The sequence below is a fragment of the Macaca mulatta genome, chromosome 13 (genome assembly GCF_049350105.2).
Source record: "Macaca mulatta isolate MMU2019108-1 chromosome 13, T2T-MMU8v2.0, whole genome shotgun sequence".
Taxonomy (NCBI): Eukaryota; Metazoa; Chordata; class Mammalia; order Primates; family Cercopithecidae; genus Macaca; species Macaca mulatta.
In genome coordinates, this window is record NC_133418.1 from 22923632 (window position 1) to 22936619 (window position 12988).

At 44.9% G+C, this 12988-nt stretch overlaps 1 long non-coding RNA gene across 2 annotated transcripts in view; it reads left to right on the forward strand.

The window, feature by feature from the left end:
- Nucleotides 1-12988, forward strand: part of LOC106993134 (uncharacterized) — a 104446-nt gene that overhangs the window by 72394 nt on the left and 19064 nt on the right. For both annotated transcript variants that reach the window (XR_013402650.1, XR_013402651.1), the window contains exons 3-4: nt 5197-5354; nt 12034-12073. This is a non-coding gene — a long non-coding RNA (uncharacterized LOC106993134). The remainder of the gene's footprint in view (nt 1-5196; nt 5355-12033; nt 12074-12988) is intronic.

Here is a 12988-nt window from a genome sequence, read left to right on the forward strand (position 1 = left end):
ATGAAGGGTTCAGGCTCCTGATAGAGTTGGGGCAACCCTGGAGATAAGCTCACACAACCCTGCAAGACCAGGTGCTGTTACCCTAGCCAACCTGATCAGTGCCAGATGATCTCTGCCTAAAATGATTTTTTGGTGAACTCTGAAAAGTGGAATATTGTTTCTGTAAGGATATCCATCTGAGACTCTATCTCTTGGTAATACCAAGAGTTATCAGTTTCTCTTTAACCGAGACACCAGCTAAGTGCCTGCTCCAGGGTACTGCCCAGGGGAGCCTTCCATTTGTAGAATGAATGAGAGTCCAGGTTATGAACAGTGCCTGGAGTCTAGGAACACCCTCCTTTTCCTCCTTGACAGGTCTGCATTGTAACACTTCTTTTTTTTCTTTTTTTCTTTTTTTTCTGAGACAGAGTCTCACTCTGTCACCCATGCTGGAGTGGAGTGGCGTGATCTTGGCTCACTGCAAGCTCGGCCTCCTGGGTTCACGCCATTCTCCTGCCTCAGCCTCCCCAGCAGCTGGGACTACGGGCACCCACCACCACACCCAGCTAATTTTTCGTATTTTTAGTAGAGACGGGGTTTCACCATGTTAGCCAGGATGGTCTCGATCTCCTGACCTTGTGATCTGCCCGCTTCGGTCTCCCAAAGTGTTGGGGTTACAGGCATGAGCCACTGCGCCCGGCCTGTAACACTTCTTATAGCACTTACAGCACTGAATTGAAACCTTGCTCCCCGTTCTGGCTGCTCCGGGAAGCTATGAAATCTTTTTGAGCCAAGTCTAGCACAGTGCCTGGCAGGTACATTCAGGTGGTAGAGTTTGCTGCTTGAATGGGTGAATGGGAATTTGACAGCATTTTTATTCAAATTAGTATGTGCCAGGTATCGTGCTTGCTCTGCTTTATCCAAGGGAGTGAGCCCCTGTGCAAGTATTTGAGGCACGAGGGAAATAGGCTCTACTGTGGGACAAAGAGCATTTCATGGACTTGCTCACCAAGCAGCCTTCTGAGTTTTAATTTGGCTCCCAGTATCTTGATATCAGGAGGCAGTCACAAGAACTCCATCTTTAGAAAGTTATATTTTCCACAGGAAATCTAAAAGCTGTTCAACATGTTAGTTTCCTGTGAATTCGATAAGCAATAATCCATTCCTAACACTGAGCCCTAATGAAATTTGGTATCTGGTCCTGCAGATAGCTAAAGACCCTGTCTGGGTGGCCTAGGGGACGCCTCTGTTTTGCCACCACAGGATCCACTTTGCAAATTAACCACTGGTTCCCCCGTTGTAGGAACTACCACCTTTCTCAGAGTCTCTTTTTCTTTCTTTCTTTCTTTCTTTCTTTTCTTTCTTTCTTTCTTTCTTTCTTTCTTTCTTTCTTTCTTTCTTTCTTTCTTTCTTTCTTTCTTTCTTCTCTCTCTTTCTTTCTTCTCTTTCTTTCTTTCTTTCTTTCTTCTTTCTTTTTTCTTTTCTTTTCTTTTCTCTCTCTCCTTCTTTCTCCCTCCCTCCCTCTCTCTCTTTTTCTCTGTCTCTCCCTCCCTTCTCTCTCTCTCTTTCTCTTTCTCTCTCTCTCTCTCTCTCCTAGACAGGATCTAGCTTTTTCCCCAGGCTGGAGTGCAGTGGTGCACTCATGCATTCATTGCACGATCACGGCAGCCTCAAATCCTTCCTCAAGTCTTTATGCAGCAACCAGCAGGGTCTGGAGGGCTGGTGGCTCTGTGGACTCTCCTGACAGAACACAGAGATGTCCTTGGTCTGTTGATGTGATTATAAGCTGAGCAAAGGAGGATCAAAGCCAGTGACAGGAAGGGAGATATGCAAGGGACCAGAGCATCAACTCTGAGTTAGTCCATTCTACTTCTGGGACTTGGGATACAGGTCAGAAACCTTGAGCTTCTACTTCTCCATCTTCCAATTGTAGCATCTAGGACCTCAGAATCTGCCAGCTGAGGGGAGCCCTAATGATTGTCCGGTGGGATCTAGTGGGACCACAGAGATGAAGACATGAATAGCTATTTGAATGTGAACAGCAGATGAAGAAATCAAGGCTAGGAGGGATGAAGTGACTCATCCAATGTCACAGTGTGGTTGAAGCAGCACTAGTATCCAGGTTGCATGAGCCCCTGATGCTTTCACTCAAGGGAAATTTTGGAGCCACGGGGCAATGCCCCCTGACGTAACAGTCTCCACAGTTCTGCCATGTCTCATCCTGGCCCTGTAAGCTGGACCCAAACCTGCTATCATCCCATCCATCTCAGGAAGTGAAACCTCTTATGTCAAACAGACAGGTTGTGCAATGTGTGTATCAGATCCTGTCTTCCCAAGGAGACCGCTCAGGCCACAGCACTTCCTTCTGATCCCCAATGGGCAGAAAATATCTCGCTATAGACATAATTGGCACTAAGGGAGGGAGTGGAAGAGTGATGATGATGTAGATGGTGATGTAGCCTCATGGAAGTGGAACAAGCAGAGATGGGGAGCTGGAAATGCCAGGATGCTCCAGCTTTTGGGGAATTATTCAACTCTTGAGTCACTAAAGCCTTTCTCAGCTGCAAGTTCCTTTTTACCCTGGCAGGTCATTCTTCCAAGACAGGGGACTGACATTTATTCAAAGCAGCAAGTGCCCTGGTACCATCTTGTGTCTCATCATGGGCTTCCCAGCCAGTTATCAAGGTTGATCTCATCTCATTGGTCTTCGATCATTTTGAACAAGAAGACAAGCAAAATAATCATGGGTTAGTTACTATATAATCGTGTGTACATGTAGTGGTGTCTATTCTTTGCAGTGAGCTGTTCATTCCTTGTTCACCCTCTTGTTTAGAACGGAACTAAACAATCTGCCCCCACCATTTTCCCCAAGCCCCATCTCATTCTTGGCACTGGCTTCCAACATTGTTCTTATGAGTCTCATTTTCTTTTATCATTTCCATAAATCCCTCTGGGATCTTAAAGTATGAAACGTGTTGTGTGTACCCACACCTGTCTCTGTGGATATTTCTCTCCTTTCCCTTCTGCTTCTGGGATTTTTTGGGTATAGGCACTATGATTTTTAGCATATTGCATCCACTTCCTTTTATGGCATCATCTCCAATGGGCCTCTTCTCCCTCTTGGATCCAGGTTCTCAGACTGGGGACATGCAGAGTCCAACAGACATTCCATTCTCCTCCCTGGTCTAGAACAAGGAGGGCTTAGATATATGAGCAGGTGGCTGGGGCTGGTGAGCTATGTGGTCTCCAATGACTTTTCCCTGATGTCTGAGTTGTTATGCCAGTTCTGGGAGGCCAATAAGACCTTGTCTTTCCTTTGGATCCATCGAAAAAGCCCCTGTGTGGATAAGATGGATGGCAGGGCTTTCCTACTCTATGTCTTTTCTCACACCTAATGGGTATAAGAGAGGGGACCACAAACAGAGGGGGCTCTGGTACCACTTATCCAGTGTCTGGAAACATTTTCTGTAAAGGGCCAGATAATAAATGTTTCAGGTACAACTACTCAACCTTGCATTGTTTCAGAAAAGCAGTCAGATAATATATAAATGAATGGGTGTGGCTGGACTTGTCCTGCGAGCCCCTGTCTTATATCATTGTATTATATCATTTTTTTCTTACATACAAATTTAGAAGCAATACTTAAAAAAAAGCCATCCTTTATTGAGCACCTACTAAGTGCCAGGTACCTTTTTTCCTCATTATCTTATTAACTCTTCATAATGACCTTTAAAGTAGATAATATTGAACCATTTGACCTATGCAAAAACTGAGATTGAGACAATAACTTATTTAAGACCACACAAACAGTAAATGGTGGAACTATGTCTCAAATATGGGCTAATTGAACCCAAACTAGATCTTTATTTCTCACTTTTAATTGTTACAAATGTTTATTGCCCCGTCTCCTCCTGTCCACACAGTGCCCATCGGCAGACTCCTTTTTCATTCTCAGTGATCGAATGACATTCTAAACTACATTGGCCTGGCAGATTCACCTCTGCCCCTAAGTGTTTCCACATTGTCCTTTTAGGATTGGGATACTCTCTGTTCCCCTATCTTCCCTCCTTTCTTCTTCTGGCGGTGACGTGCTGTGTGAATTTGTTTCTCCTCTCAGGGTAGCACTGGGACTTTCCAAATCAGCATTTTTAGTGATCGCTCTTCCCTTTTCTGAGCTTCTTCCTTATTCCTGTTCACTTTCTCATCTACAAGTGGCAGCTTTGTTGCTGGAGGATTTCCTTTGTCCTTTTATTCTTCTTTACGACTTTGCCATAACTGTCAAAAACAATCCCTTGAAGGTATCTATGCTTGGAATTGTGTGTTTATGATGCTGAAAAATACTTCTCTTCTAAAAGCTATGATAAAATGCTTCTCTCCCAAAATGTCTGTATTCTACTCTCTGGTTATTACACAATCGAAGATGATTTGGTCATTTCCTTCCAGGACTTTGTTAATTTCACTTCTTCAACTGCTTCCCCCTTCTTGGCTGGAACTGAATTTTCTGTCTTCTGGGAGAAGAAGTTCTTAGCAAGGCCACTCAGGATTTGTTGGGTGCCTTGGTCAAGTCTAAGATCCAGGCTCTGGGTGGCTGATTTCCTCTAATCACTGAGCAATGTAAAATGAGGAAGTCTGATTGTGTAAAGGTGTTAAACTTTTGTGTGAAGGCAAAACTTTAATACCATGAATAGAAATTACAGAATTTACCAACTTCTAACAGGATTCCTTTCACTCCCTGACATTAGAATGTTAGAAAATCTACCACGAAGCATCTATGAGGCTATTGTACAAGGCCCGTTTTTCAAAATAGGTTTTTACAAAATAGGTTATTTGGGATGATAGTTCCAAAAAGGTGCTATCAAAGGTAATTGATGGTGTGTGCAAGCTGAAAGTTGTATGTTAGAACTAGTAGGGATTTCAGAAATATCCCTTTTAGGCTTTTTGCTAATATATCTGCTCATTTTCAAAGTTCCAAATATTATAAAAGTATTTAAAGTAAAAAGTAGAAGCCCTCCATTTCTGCTGACCCACTTCCCTGTTTCAACCAGAAAGTATTTTCCCAGACAATGCTACCCCAGGACTCACACTCTATCCAACTATCACCTACCATAGGTTCTTTGAAGGGCTCAGTTTGAGTGCTCCTTGAGTGCCTGGGATCTGTTATTTCTCTCCATTTCTACTACTGCACAGTAGTTCAAGTCCTCCTCCCTTTTCCCCTAGGCCATTTGAATCATCTGCTAATTGGTTTTCCTGATTGCCATGGAAACTTCATCCATCCCTTCCTCACACATCAGCCACAGAAGTATCTCCAAAAAGCAAATCTCGTGACATGAAGCCCTTGCACAAAACCCATTACTGGTTGCCCGCCTCCTTTGTGGGTAAGTTCAAGCTCCTGAGTGTGGCAAGCTGAGCCCACCTGGAATCCCCTGCCCTCCTCTCCTACCCCACGTGACAACCTTTCCAGACTATTTGCAGTTCTTTGAATGTGATATTCTTTCTAGTCTCTGTGCTTTTGTATAACCTGTTCTTCTTGACAGGAAACTCCTTCTCCTCCTTGTAGTTTAGCTAATTTCTAGTCTTTCAAGACTCAGCTCATGCTTCACCCTCTCTATGACAAGTCCTGTCCCAAGCTGGGTGGTGGATACTCTTCCTCTGTGCTGTGTGAGTCTTGAGCATCCTCAGGAAACCTCCCTCATTGTGTTTTGTTTGCTTGTCTCCCTTGCTGTTAATGCGCCCGCTTCAAGGCTGGCATATACTGCTCATCTCCATGACTGGCTCATGGTGGTGCTCTGCAAATATCATCCAATCAAATGGATGAGGGCCATCATGCCATCCCTCATGACTTCCAGCTGGAGCTAACCTCCCCCGACAGGAAAGCATTTCCTTAGGAAAGAATATCTTTGGGTTAAATGCAAGTAGAGACTCACCAGAAGCACCACGTCCAGCTCAGAATGAACTGCTCAGTAAGCAGCCTTGTCAATGAGGAGGCAGCAGGCCGGCCCCAGAGGCCTCAAAGTGGGAAAGCAGAGAAGCGCAGTTCCTGCCACAAAGGCACACCTTGCTCCCCTGGCTGGCTGGAAGCAGAATGGTGTCCACCTGCTTCCATGGGAATTCTGTGCCTTTAGTAAAGTTTTATGGGACAGGAAGGTGACAGGCATTGACACTCCAACCAGGAATGGGTGGTACCATCTTTCCTGTGTCTTACCAGAAATACCTGTGGCAGGTAAATTTCTAGAGAGACACTCCCATTTCTCCTATATAGCAATTTTGAAATGTTTTCTGAGGGCTTTCCAAATTCATCTGGGAACATAGGAGTTCCAGAAAGATGAAATCAAAGGTGATGGTATGCCAAGGAAAGTAGCTTTTAGAATGACTTCCATTAGCCATTCATCCATTCAGCACACCAGGCATTCAGTCTGGGGCGGGGGGTGTGTGTGTGTGTGCACCCGCATGTACACAGAGGAAGGGAAACAAAAGTACACAAGATACGATAGTTGTCCTCAAGGAGTTTTTGCAAATGTCCGCAATTTAAGAGAATATGCTATGCTGTGGCGGATGTATAAACCAACTGCTAGGGAGAGGCCTTCCACACACACTCGGGGCAAATGCAACCTGTAGGACTGCCAGTGGAAGCTGGGCATGCTGTTTGTGGTTGATAAACCCTGGTCCCTTGTTCAGGGACCTATGTTTACCTTTCTTCTCCCTGGAAGTCTTCATTAGCTGGGCATCCAGAAGGTCTTGAACGGAGCAGAGGGAGGCACAAAGACAAGAGTTTGAAACCAGCCTGGACAACAAAATGAACTTCTATCTTTGCAAAAAAATTTAAAAAAAAATTAGCCAGGTGGGATTGCATGTGCCTGTAGTCCCAGCTATTCAGGAAGCTGAGGCAGGAGGATTCCTTGAGACCAGGAATTTTGAGGCTGCAGTGAGCTATTAGGTTGGTGCAAAAGTAATTGTGGTTTTTGCCATTAAAAGTAATGGCAAAACTTTTAATGACAAAAACCGTGATTAGTTTTGCATCAATCCAATAATGATTGCACCCCTGCACTATGCTCCAGCCTGGGCAACAGAGTGGTACCCTGTCACAAAATAATAAATAAATAAAATGTAAACATGCAAAAAACAAAACCAAAAATAAAAAATGGGTGTTGAGGCCCCTGAATTGAGGAATAATATGAAGGAGTGTGATTCTGTGTGTGCACACATGGGTGTGCACCCTGAGTGCCTGGATGGCTCACCCTGGGCTAGTTCAGGTGGCAAATGGTTTTCCTCCAGCTGGGCTACCACCATCTTCCCCCAGGGCCTGTCCATGTCTTTGGTGGCAAGATGCCTATGGACTAGAGTCCCTCCTCAGAGGAAAGGCTCCTCCCATTTCTCTGGCTTTTAGGTAGAAGTCCATGACTTCAACAGGCCCCTACTGCAATGTCATGGGTTAGTTCAGGTGCGGTCTCCTCTGAGAGCCTCCCATAGCCTAAAAGGCCCTATCCTAGCTGGCACTGCATCTCCCTCTTCCCAGCTCTCAGCTTTTCTCTTTGCTCACCCCACTCAGCGCAGGCTTTCTGCCTGATCTTGGATGTGTCAATCCTGCCCCTAAGGGATGCAAGGCAATCTTTCATTATTAAGATCTCTCCTGAGGCCAGGTGTGGTGGCTCACACCTGTAGTCCTAGCACGTTGGTAGGCCAAGGTAGGAGAATCGCTTGAGCTCAGGAGTTCCAGGCTACAATGAGCCATGATTGCACCATTGCACTCCAGCCTGCATGACACAGCAAGACTCTGTATTTTTTTTTTTTTTGAGACAGGGTCTTGCTCTGTCACCCAGGCTAGAGTGCAACAGTGTGTTTCTGCTCACTGCAACCTCAACCTGCACATTGTTTTGTAGAGACGGTGTCTTGCTATGTTGCCCAGAGTGGCCTCAAACTCCTGGGCTCAAGAGATCTTTCCACCTCAGCCTTCCAAAGTGCTGGGACTACAGGCGTGAGCCACCGTGCCCAAACAAGACCCTGTCTTAAAAACAAAAGAAAAATAAACAACTCCCCAGACCGCTCTAGTCTTAAACTCCTCCCTAGTTCCAGCCACCTTTTAGCACATGACTCTTGTTAATTTTGTTCTCACTGTCTGAAATCATCTCCTGTCCACTCTTGACTGACAGGTCTCTGCAGTAGCCCATTGCTTAATCAGAGTAGGCCCCTGTCAACTTATTCATATTGTGTCCCCATGCCAGTGTGGATGATTAAAATTGTTGAGTGGAGGCTGATTGAATGAGCCATCTCCTTCCAAGTCCTCACTTGCTGGCTCCTGTCTTAGTTTTACTCCCCATTCTTCAAGGAACGTGAACCCTGGAAAGTATTTTAGAGTCATTTAGTCGAGTGCCTTTGGATGGGAGGATCACATCCCTGGGTCCCGCCCGGTGGATTGTTTTGCTCTAATTGACTAGGCAGGATCCCCTACCTTCTCTCACTTCTGCATGAGACTTCCTTCTGAAATTGCTGCTCAGTCAAGAGAATGACCTTCCCCAACAGAATCCTACTCCACGGGGACTTAAAGATGTCAGAGATCTCTTGCTCATCTCTCTGGCCAGCTACCAAGGTCAGTTTATAGCCGAGGGACAAGACTAGTTAGCAGATCAGGCAGGTCTCAGACCCCAGCGTAAGTGCTGGACTTCTAGCTGCAGTTGTTCCTGCCCGCATGGGCATTCAGATGGAGAGAGGGCACGGCACTACACTGCACTCTTGGTGAAACCCAGGACTCTGCAATCTCAGTGTCAGCCCCAGGTCTTCTCTTCAGCAGAACTTAGTCAGTCCTGTCACTAGGAGATGGGACTCTGCCTGATTGCATTCTTACCAATGGCTGCATTGACAAGGGGACTAGACTTCACTGAGTGGAGATTGGGGGGAAAGGAAATAAGCCCTCAGTGCTTTCTCTGAGCACATGTCACCCTTGCTGGCTTAGCATCTATTATGTGCCAGAGGACTTAGCTCTTACCTTGGCAGATATTCTCTGCTTGACCAAATTTTAGTCAGGCTCCTGAACCTTCTCCCAGGCACATTTGTGCACTTTCTTGTAAAATCCTTTTTTAGCAAGAATCTTCTATCTTCAATATCTGATCACCCTTAAAACCTCACTGGATTCTCCATCCTCCACCATCCCCAAGGTTGTGTCCAATCACCCTGTCCTGTCTTCAGCAAGGATCCTGTTAGGTGGGTTTAGGCAGAAACTCCCTTTTTTTTCATGTTTCCTCTTAGTAATTTCACATCGACTGACCCTTGCTCTGCTTCCTGGCTATGAATATGTTCTTGCCCGTGCTGTGTATGTAGTTGTGGCCAATCTCTCTCCCCTGCCGCAAAGTCCCATTGCAGTGGTTCCTATATCTTCTGTGCTGGTTCTGAATAAAATCTTCCTTACCATGAATTTAAAGATATCATTGATTTTTTTTTTTTGAGATGAAGTCTTGCTCTGTTGCCCAGGCTAGGGTGCAGTGGCTTGAACTTGGCTCACTGCAACTTCCTCCTCCTGGGTTCAAGTGATTCTCCTGCCTCATCATCGTGTGTAGCTGGGATTACAGGTGCCCACCACCATACCTGGCTAATTTTTTTTTTTTGTATTTTTAGTAGAGACGGGGTTTTTACCATGTTGGACAGGCTAGTCTTGAACTCCTGACCTCAGGTGATCCGCCCACCTCAGCCTCCCAAAGTGCTGGGATTACAGGCGTGAGCCACTGCGCCTGGCCAAATCATTTTTTTCTTTGACAACATTGTCCTGTAGACAACTGGATTTCACGGAATTAGCCTCTGTGAAATCTAGCATATTCTTTGACTTCCTTCTTCTAAAGGTTGATTTTATAGGAGGCAATATTTTAAAGTATCAAGGCCACCTGGAGATTCATTTCAAGCTTACTTTGTGCCAAGAAAGGGAAATTTTCCTGAAAATGTCTTTTAAGTTCTAGTCAGAAAAAAGCAATCTTAAGAACAAGGAAATAGACCTGTCATTTTAAAACCCAGAAAAGAACCTTTCAACATAGCATTCCCTAGGTACCAAGCCTCCTTGATTAGTAGGAGGTTGCTTTGACTGTGACTGGTCAGGAACATACCTGGCCCTCCTCACCAGTGTGTAAGTTCCTGGAGAGCTGTGACAAAATCGCCCACTTCCACTCCTCCTGTGCCATCTTACCTATAGTATGCACTCCACAAATGGGCTGGTGGATTCCAGGGGTCACTCAGTGGATAAGCCAGAAAAAACAAAGAGGGGCTTGGATATAGCTTTGCCCTCTCAGCTATATCCCCAGAGGTTACTCAACTTCCTGGCTGGATGTCCTCATGTTCAAAATGTGGACATCAAGACCTAACTCTCAGAGTAATTATAAAGATAAACAAAGTCACGCATGGGAAATCACCTAACAGAGATGGACGTGGTTGACAAGCAGGAAAGATTCCTTTGCTCTCCTCCCTCCTCCTTCCTTTCCTTCCTAATGAGGATGGCTTTGTCTTTATTGCTGCCATCGAATCTCTGATGTCAGTGGTCACCCTACAGGGATCAGTGGTCACAGGTGGGCATGTGTGTGACTACTGCAAAGTGTTCCCTGGTAACGTTTACTCATAAAGCAGTCAGCTGGCCTGAGCTGCAGTGGGGATCGGGAATACTGCTCAGGCATGCATCCCTGTCCCTAGATCTCATCAGTTCCCTGAGGCCTTTGTCCAAATGGAGACCCGCATTGGGCTCACCACAGGCTCAGGCTCAGGAACGTCCTGAGTTTTCCAGCATCCTTAACAATTTAGCATCACACATTCTCAAAGGTTTGATACCTTTCATATAATATTTTTAGTACTGCTAGGAAGACACACATGAATTAAATATGGGTACTTCTTTTCCAGGAACTTATTGTCTTGAGTACAAGGAATTACGAGTAGGAGGTGAGAAGAGGCACTCCCTTTGGCCACCCCCATGGTCTGGTGACTCTTAGACTCACGTTTACAGATGTCCACCTCTTGGATGACAGCCTCCAGCCTTCCTGCTTTCTCACTCTCTCTCTTCTCAAAGCACCAGTGATTTGTCCTTTTTAGGACGGCGAACCCATAGACATCCCCTCTCTCTATCGGCCCTTTCTGCTTTTCCGTCCTTTTTGATCCAGCTTAATTTCTGTGCCCCGTCTCTTCAACCATTTCCTTGCTGGTCTTCTCAGCACCCTTCCCATTTTTATTCCATTACACTCAACAGACAAAACTTAAGGCTGGGTTGTATCGCTAGTCTGCTTCCTCTGTATCTCCACTGGGGCTGCTAGAGGAGGTTGGGAAATGAGTTTACTCAGCCTCACAGGTGGTTGCCACCATGGGCCCAGGACCACTACCACCCACTGTGCTCTCACACTGCCCACCAGTCCTACAAAGCTTTTCTAGTCTGCTGCCCACAGTGATGTAGAAGGAAAATAAATCTTAGGGCCTCCAAATCACTAAGTTAAAGGGAAAAGTCAAGCTGGGAACTGCTTGAGTTTTCTGCCTTACACATATTGATTGATGTCTTATGTCTCCCTAAAATGTATAAAACCAAGCCATGCTCTGACTACCTTGGGCACATGTGGTCAGGACCTCCTGATGCTCTGTCATGGGTGGGTGTCCTCAACCGTGGCAAAATAAACTTTCTAAATTAACTGAGACCTGTCTCAGATTTTCAAGGTTCACATTTGGGTAACCACGAAGGGATTCTGAGTGGAGATGCCCCTTACCTTTGACAAATCTCCTATTGGTGTTTGGTACCAGCATGAGCTAACTTTATGGCTCAAACCAATAGGACAATTTGCTGAGGTCTGAAAGCATCTCCTCTAGAGAATTCCTGATCTTCCCAAATTTGGTCAAGATCAAAAGTTTATTTTGCTGTACGACTCCCTGTGCGTGTGTGTGTGTTTTGTTTTGTTTTTTTTTTTTTTTTTTTGAGTTTTACTTGCTTCCAGCAAGGAAGGCAAGATTTCCTGCTTCCATGATGATGGAAGACAGGTAACTCCTTTAAGTGGTTTGAGCTCACTCCCAGCAGGGAAGACGAGTTCAAATTTTTTTTCTTGCTCCTAGAATGGTAGTGAGCAGTCTTCAGCCTGAGACCCATCCCTAGGTAAGTAGCTGAATTGGGGTTTTGTCTTGGCTAAAGTTTAACAACCAGCTGGTCTTAATTTCTCCTTACCATTAGAGTACTCAGTAATCATATAAGTTGTGCGATCATTTGTTTTGCTTAACTGTTTGTTTATTTGTTTCTGTTTTTATTGTTGTTTCAGTCTTTTTCCCATTGAGTTTGACCTACTCTGTCTGACTTGATCAAATCCAAAGGGAAGTTCCAAATTGTGGGGAATGAGGCCTCTGAAGTGGCTAAATTCCCACCCTCCCACACACACAAAGGTGGTGTGGTTGAGGGGAAAACGGGGCAAAGATTTTTTATTTTGACCACTAAAGGGGCTTCATTTACATAACAAGGCCACCATTTGCTAGCCAGGCCGAACTGAAAGAGCAATGGCTGTCTCCCATGCTGCAGTTCCATAGCTAAGGTTCTGCTTTTTTTTCTACCACGACAGGCTGGGTTTGGTTCCTGAATCAAGCCTTTTCTGGTTTGATACTTCATACTTCTGAAGTAGCAGCAATTTGTCCTAGCTGAAATATGGTAATAAGCTTTTAAAAGATTTTTTTTAAAGGACCTCAATGGTTAAAAGTCAGCTTAATTAAAAGCTAACATCCAAGAAGTGTGTACGTGTCTATGTGCATGTTTGTATTTAAAATACCTTCATGTTTTTTTTTTCTCTCCTAGGAACTTGTCTGTTTTATGAGCAAAAGTTTTTTTCTTCTCAGTTGACTGGATTCTGTTTTCTTCATTTACTTCTGCTGTCTCTCCTTTCTCTTGCACCGTCTGCTGAATGAGAGACCTAAAATAGTTTATAATAGCCTGGGGTTCCTTAAAGAAAATGGAGAAGGTGCCAGGCTCCCTTTTGGGGAGAAACTTCTATTTTTCCTTGTGGAATCCCTAGAGTGTAAACAGACA